The following is an 8476-nucleotide window of genomic DNA, read 5'->3' on the forward strand; positions in this document are numbered from 1 at the left end:
ATAAGCTAAGTGACTTGTTCAAGGTCACACAGATATGTGTCTGAGGTTGGGTTTAGACTCAGGTCTTCCTCATTCCAGGACTAATATTTTATCCATGGATTAGAGAGGAGATGACAGTGTGAAAGTCATTAACTATAGGATCAAGCTTGGAAAGTAAGGAAAGTGAAATCAGGATCGGGACAATCACCAAAGAAAATACTGAGGGATAGAGGGGTTGGAGTCATAATAAAGGGGAGGAAAATGGTTTAGGAAGAAGGCCAAAACAAAGCAAAAAAGAGAGAGAATTGTAGATATGGACCAACCAAAAGAATTTCAGATTTCTCGATCTTGAAAGTAGAATACAGGGAGAGACAAGATGAAGAGTGGGAAATGAAGAGGTGGAAAATGTTAACTAATTGAAGTGCAAAAGAGATGTTTCTGAGTGACTGTGACAGGAGAAGCTGGCAGGAGTAGTGACGAACGAGGAGTATTTTCTCTCATCCTCCAGGATGTATGGGTGTGTTTGGGGGTATGAGAAATCATTCAACCCACACTGGAGATGATGATCAGGGATACAGTGTCATCTGGGGAAAGACAAATCTCTGAGTGGAAAAGATGGAGAGCATAAGAAGTCCTAAATGGAGAGAAAGTGTTAGTTCATTTCAGAGTTCCCAAGGGAAGAGGCAGGCTGAGTTGGAGAAACATTGGTGGGAAAGGCTGATGACATAGGAATGAGAGGGTGGAAGAAAATGTTTGGGAAAGGTAGTAGATTGTTTATAGCAGGCCAGTGATTAAGAATCACAGGTATCATCTGTATCCAGAGAAAGAACTGTGGAGTTTGAACAAAGACCAAGGACTATGACCTTTAATTTAGAAAAAACCTGATATCTTATTGTCTGATCTCGCTATCTCTTATACTTTATGTTTCTTCCTTAAGGATATGATTTCTCTCTCATCACATTCAGTTTGGATCAATGTATACCATGGGAACAATGTAAAGACTGGCAAATTGCCTTCTGTGGGGGGGGGGGTGGAGGGAGGGAAGTAAGATTAGGGGAAAACTGTAAAACTCAAAATAAATAAAATCTTAAAAAAAAGGAATCACAGTTATTGGAAGAATAATGGGTAGTGGGAGTCTGATAGCCATGGGGGATAGCAGTGAATGTCAGATGATTAGACAATTAGAACGTTCAGATTCTCTATGGATCCAGCTACAGCTCTGTATGGTAAGTTCTAAACAAAAGAAGAAAGATTTCCTATTGGTTGAGATGTTCTTGAAATGTTTTTTTTTTCTTTCCTACTAGTAATCTCTTTGAGTCAAAGACATAACAAGGACCTTTAAGCCAATGTCATTGCAAAATAAATTAGCATAATTACCTATGTAAGACAAAGAAGGTGAAAAAACTTCACATAACCAGGGCTGACATGTAGCCAGATGGGCAGTCAGTTGTAGCAGCCTCTCAACTTAGATAAATGTGGCATCTGCATTATGTGCTGGGCTAAGAATTACATACCTGGAAAACATAGGGATGGATGGTATTGGAGAAATTTCTCAACAAGTTAAATGATACCACAGACGCAAAACCTGATCTTTGTAACATCAAACTTCACTCAGTGAACATAGCCCCTATGAATAATGGAGAACAACAATTCCAGAAGAATCAAAATATAGTAAATAAGCCCACAAATCACACAGTGGGCCATGGTACCCATCACCAGTATCAACTCTCTTGGGAGTAAAATGGAAAAAAAAGGGAATGAAGGAGGGGTGAAGTCTAGTCATGAAGCAAAAGAAAGGGCAACCCAATGAGCAACAGGAATGACAAACAAAATGTTCTCCCCTAAGATATGATAAAGGGGCAAAGGAAGGTCCCAATCCCTTGGGTTAGTTCTTGTCTAGAAGCATGTTGGGAAATCACCGACCAGAAACGGACCAGCAGAGAAGTTCAGAAATGCACAGTAGAGAAGACAGGCTGAGGACCCATTCCTACCAATGAGAAAGGATCCTTTCCTCCTTCCCTTTCTACTTAGTCCTCCCCATATTTATAGAAGAGAGGATGACAGTTCATGTAGACATTTACTCACAACAGCCATAGGCAGGTCTAATCCACAACATGCATAAAAGTACAAGTCTACTTAGTGTGATTTCCAGTCCCTGGAAAGACCTTCCCACTCCCTCCTCCTCACATGCTTGCCTGCATTGTTGGAAATAGAGTAGACAGCAGCAAATTCTTTGTGGTGTATTTGCCAAGGCCTACAATTATTCTGAATGAAGTAGGGATGCTTGCCTGTGATGAACAAAGCCTAATATTCAGAGACCTTGTTTGCCTTTGTCTATATTCAGTGTGCCAGCTGCCGCCACCACCAGGGACGGAGCACTCAAGTCCCATCAGGGGCATCAGCCCCCAGCTGAAACCATTTTTCCCTTTGCAATGGGCTGATTAGGCCCTGAATGCATTCACAATAATCCAAACAACTCATTCAAAATTAGGCTACATTTTATAACAAGAATTAATTATAAGTTCATGCTTAGTCCACACAAAAACACTTTTCCAAAGTGAGGGACGCAAGATGCAAACTACTTCTTGTCCAGACTTAGAAAGAGGGTTTATGGGGGGAGGCCTTGAGCAGTAAGATCCCTTTGCCAAGCTCTCTTCATTACACGGTGCTTCCAGTTTCAGAAAATATAGTGTATACGTTCACTCATCAAACAATTTTTGAGGACTTAAAATGTGCAATGCACTACGAGGAACATGAAGAAAAGTGAGAAATGGTCTTTACCCTCATGGGGCTTACACTCTGGGGAATTTTTATGATTCTGCTTAAGAACAAACCCCAAACTCTCTACTTGTTTATTGTCTGGGGGCTCAGGGCTCTAAATAATGATTCTCTAGAATGAAAAGCCATATTCTGTTTTCCAGTTTGTACCTATATTGGACAGAAATGGCTTCTTATTACTCTGGAAATCTCATTTTTGTAGAATTATGGCCAACCTTTCTTCAATGAGAACTATGTCTTCCTCTGAAAAGGGGTCCTAATTCTCTAAGAACCAAAAACCAGACCAGCTGAAGGGGTTAGAGCTATTGGACCTACAGATGAGAAGATTTGGTGCACATGAAAACTATTTTCAAGTATCTGGAGGTGGGAGAAGGACCAGCCTTATTTTGCTTGGCCTCAGATGTCAAAACAGAACTTTGTGCTATGAAGAACAAAGGGAAACTGCAGAAAAGAATTTGTACACCCCAAAAAATAAGACAAAAAATCCTAACAAGAATTGTTCAAGAGACTGAAGCAGGAACTATTGAACAATTTTTTGATCAGCTGTTCATTGAATTGGCTGGTGTCAGGGCTCTATTCTGAGATTCTTTGATCTATTGCCTTACTGATATAAAGGGTGGCACTTGACATTTTGGGTCGCATAATCTGGTCTGATTGGCTAGCTCTAAAGCAGGGTAGTACTTAATGACTTTATTGATTCACTCAATGTTTTATATTAGTCCTCCCAAAGGATCTCACTCCTATACCAGTTTGATACATTTACTGACGACTTAAACAAAGGTATAGATCACATACTAAACAAATTTGTTTGACAATTTGGGAGAATTACCAAATCAATATCCCAAAAGATCCTATAAGACTAAAAATTGCAAATTAATGAAGTAAGATAAAAATTTAATAGAGATAAATGTAAAGATTTACAGGTAGTTAAAAAATCAACTTCTCAAGCCTAATATGGAAGGATCTTCATTAAGACAATTGGAATAAGGGAATAAGGGAAGATGTATAGGAGACATAGGATCACAGTTTGGAATTAAGAGTTAGAAGCAATATCCTCTTCTGACAGAGGAAGAAACTGAGGTGGAAGGAGACAGACTTAGATGCAAATCTTCTGAATTCAGAATCAATGATCTTCTACTCTACCATATTGTCTTCCTACAATAGGTGCCCTCACGTTTTCAAAAGATTTTGATATGAGAGGGAAATCAGATTGCTATTTGTGGCCTAGGAGAGCTCAAGATGTAAGGAGGGAAAATTGTTTGGTCAGGGAAAGAACGGGCAAGGGGCCACGTGGGGTTTGTTACCAGGAAGAATTTTGTACCCAAAAAGATTTGTCTCATTGAAAATGTCCAGGTAAAGGAAAAGCTAGAAAAGGGATGCTAGGTCAAATAAGATTTTGATTAAATGATATCTAAGGTCCTTTCCAGATAAAAGATCCTGTGATTTTGTTGGAATGGGTCCATTGGCATGGATGGTCCCACAGGTAGAGATGGCTCAAGGCACAAGTACTTTTCAGAGCAGAGAAGTATTTTAAGTGAAATAGTATGAAATAAGGCTATCAGCCACACAACCACAGAAAAGACCACTGGTTTTTTAATATGTACACAAGCATTTACATGGACATACACATACATATATACAGAGAAAGAGAGAGACAGAAACAGAGACAGAGAGAATGCTAAAAGTTGAAGCTTTATGTTTGCAAAATACTTGGTTTCGGTAAATGTATTCCTTACAAAGAGTAGTAGTAACTAACATTTACATTTCTTTTTTAAACATTTGTAATGTGCTTTCTTTGTCTCATTTGATACAACAACTCCAGTAGGAAGAAATTACAGGGTGCTTAGGCAGGGGGAGGATAATAACTCAAGTTTATACAACTCTGACAAAAAGGTGGCAAACCACTCTAGTATCTTTGCCAAGAAAACCCCAATAAAAATAGTCCATGGGGTCAAGAAGCATCTGACATTACTGAACAACTGAGCAGCAGCGATACAACTCTGATGTTTCCTGGTACACTGACAGCAGAAGTGGATGGAGCACTGGATCAGGAGTCAGGTAGGCTTGAGTTCTAATCTAGCCTCAGATAGATACTAGCTGTGAGACCCTGGACGAGTCACTTCCCCCCATTTGTCCCAATTTTCCCAACTGTAAATGGATCTACTAACAGCCCCTACCTCCCACAGTTATCGTGAAGATAGATGAGATATTTGTAAAGCACTTAGCACAATGCCTTGAACAAGGTGTTAGAGAAATGGTAACTTTTAGTATTTGAGAAAAGATTATTGCCCCCAATTTACAGATGAGGAAAATGAAGCTCAGAAAGTTGAAGAGACTTCCCTAAAGCCATATCATTAGTGTCAGAGCTAGGATTAGAACCCAAGATTTTCCCAACTCTAAGTCCAGAACTTTTCCCATAACCATCATCAGAACCATCACCAGGATCACTGCTGTGGATCAGTCCAAGGAAAGAAGACCATTCTAGACTGAGAGCTTGAGCCAAGCCTTGGGATATATACAACTTACCTGAACAAATAGCTTGTATAAGGGGGAGTAATAGGAGATAATGAGAGAAAGGTAGATGGTACCAGACACCGTTGGACCTTAAATGTCAGACAAAGAAGATGGGAACTTAGAACAAAGCAGAACAATTTCATTAGATTTAGACAAATCACCTTTCATATTTTCACAACTCTTGGCTGGGTGTGAAACTGGATCTGGCCTCTAAAGAAAAGTAGGAAGCATGGCAGAGTCCAGAGGCCTCATCTGAGAAAGAAGAAGTCCTGGATTTTGAATTCTAGCCCTGATGGGTAAGGCTGATGTCAAATACATCTACCTCAAGAATTGTAGAAAGCCTGGACTTCTCAAATGAATCAATCAAAGATGATGAAAGGCAAATGAACTAGGTGGATTCCGGATTCCATCAATCTATCAATGAAAGAGTTTTTAGCTAAGAATAAGAAAAAGCCTTCAATTAATTGCGAGATAGGGAAATGTTGCCACATAAGGGGTATGTTGAGATTGCCTGAAAAAATTCATTCATGACTGATGAGTTTGGCCATGGAAAGAACAGATGTACTTAGAACTGAGGACATTCCAGTTATAATTGAGGAGAGAACAGTTACAGCCATAAACCCCCTCCCCCAACTCCCACCTCAGGGAATCATACTAGGTGGAGAAAGAACAGAGTCCTTTGTTTCTTTCCCCCAAGCCTTGATTTGGACTTTTTTGTCCCTAAAGAACAATGATGAGTAGTAACGTTGGCACCAGTTACTGGGAACAAATTGAAAACACTGAACAAAAGCAATTTCAAGAAATTAAAAGGAACCTAAAACAAAACTTCTTCTATTCCTAAGGACAAGACCATGGGGGATCCCAAGAAGGACAGAAAGGAACTTGGCACAGGAGAGGACCTCCTTTGGCATATGTGCTCTCCAAGCTTGAGCCCACTTTGCCCTAGACTCTCTTATACACACTTTTGGGAGATGATTTTTTACCAACTGATCATAATATCTATGTTATTGTTTAGTCATTTCGGTCATGTCTGACTATTCATGACCCGATTTGGGGTTTTCCTGGCAAAGAAGCTTGAGTGCCATCTCCTACCTGATCATAATATACCAACCTAATAAACATTCCATTTTGAATGACTAACTCCCATTACTTGGTAATCATCAGAGGGGAGAGAGCTCCCCAATGGGGACTAATGAACTATATTAAAAAAGCACCCCCCCAATTCCCAAAGGTTAACCCCAAAACTTAGAGGGGGTAAAATAGCCAGTTACTTTCTGGAGATCCACACTATCAGTGAGATTGGGGGTTGGGAGATTAACTCCAGGGTCCATTCTGTTTTGTGACCTTGAACTAGGGCTTCCTTGCCTTGTATATCCTGCCTCAGTGTCTTAGTGCTTTTGTTAGTAAGTCCCCTCAAACCAACCTAAATATGAACACTTTAATAAGAGTCTTAACAAGTGGACACCCAGTCAAAACTTCAAGCTCTCCAATGAGAAGGAGCCCACCAGCTGTTGAAGAATGTGTTTCATCCTGGGATAGTTTCATGGTTACAAAGGTCACGTGAATTTGGGATCTGGAATCAGAGACCTGAGATCAAATCCCTACACTTAATGATGCTCTGACTTCTCCAATTCCTTTCATCTTCAAATTGATTATCATATGAACCACTTCAGTTTCCTGAGCCTCAGTTTCCTCAACTGAACAGTGGGAGTAGGAATAGTTGCATTTAGTAAACTTGAAAATCCTTTGGAAACAGTAGCTATGATGTTCCCAGATGTCATCCAGACCTCAAACTTGGGGATTCTTAGGATGCAAAGAGAATGATAATGTTCCCCTACCAAAAGGACCCCATCTCATAGCCCTTGATTAGTGCCAGATATTCAAAAACAGCTTGAGGCAGCTCTTCTCTCAAGTCAAGTGATGATGTCAGGGTTCTAACTCCAAGCTAACATGCTCTTTCTCTTCAGGTCTTTGCTATGCTGAGACCATAGAGGGAGCCCTGGAAGCTGGAAATACGGGTTTGAGGCCATGTGATTTTGTTCATTTTCCCCAAGGATTGCTCCAGGTCTCTGTGCTCTTCCTCTCCCGGGGCATCCAAGCAGGTGGCCCTCTCCCCAACCCCCCAGCATTGACCTCCTACTAGGGAAGAGCTGAACAGTTGCTTCGTTTTGAGTGGGTTGGCAGCAGATGGCAGCAGGAAATGCTTAAGCACTTTATTATCCTGGCTGATAGAAATAATAATGTTTAGCATATATTAAGAGCTTTTCATTTTCTGAGTGTCTTACAAACTAATTAATCTCACATCACCCTCAAAAACAGGAGCTGTTAGCAGGGCGCCGATGCTCATCAGGTTGGTGGGGCTGGTCGTCATAGATTGGCACTGATTGTCATCATAATAAGAATACTAATTCCCTCTGAGAAAGGTGGTGAAGGCTTATTGTCCTCCACTTAAGGATAAAGAAACTGGAGTTCAGAGAGGACCACCTTCAATGGTTACATTATGTTCTTCACTATGATTTAGAACTGGAAAACATCTCATTATTTAAGAGCATAGATCCTAGAGCTAGAAAAGACCAGGGTCCACTTTGTCCTACCCCATCATTTTACAGAGAGGGAAATTGAGATTCCTTTAGGGCAAATGGCTCATCAAGGTTCTCCGGAGGTGATCACTGTATGAGCTGGGGGTTGAAATCAGGGATTTTTGTCTCCTCACTCTGCATCCCTTCCACCACTATACCGCTTTCCCTTCTCCCTGGGGACTTTTGTTCCTTATCACTAGACACATCAATCCCGGAAAGGGTAGGAAAGAACAAGCCTTTACCAAGTGACTACACAGGATCAGATAGAAGGCCGAGTACTTACAAATAGTATTTCATTTGAGATAAAGAAGATAAATAGTGCCCAAGGGTGCATTTCCTGATTCCTACCCAAAGAATGTTTGCCCCTCTTCCCAATTATCCCCATCAATGTATATACTTTCTACCCAGTAGAATGGAAGCTCCACAAGGGCAGAGATTATTTCACTTTTGTTGAATTTCCAGCTGAAAGAATGAAAGAAATGCTGGTAGATTGTTCAGGCATCTTCTCCTTGAATCCAGAGGGCAGAACTCACACCATTAGGAGTGGGGTGGAGGTTGTAAAGGGGAAGGTTTCAGTTGAGTTTCAATGAGGGATTTTCTAGAAGCCAGAGTTTACCCAAAAATGA

The sequence above is a fragment of the Macrotis lagotis genome, chromosome 3 (genome assembly GCF_037893015.1).
Source record: "Macrotis lagotis isolate mMagLag1 chromosome 3, bilby.v1.9.chrom.fasta, whole genome shotgun sequence".
Classification (NCBI taxonomy): Eukaryota; Metazoa; Chordata; class Mammalia; order Peramelemorphia; family Peramelidae; genus Macrotis; species Macrotis lagotis.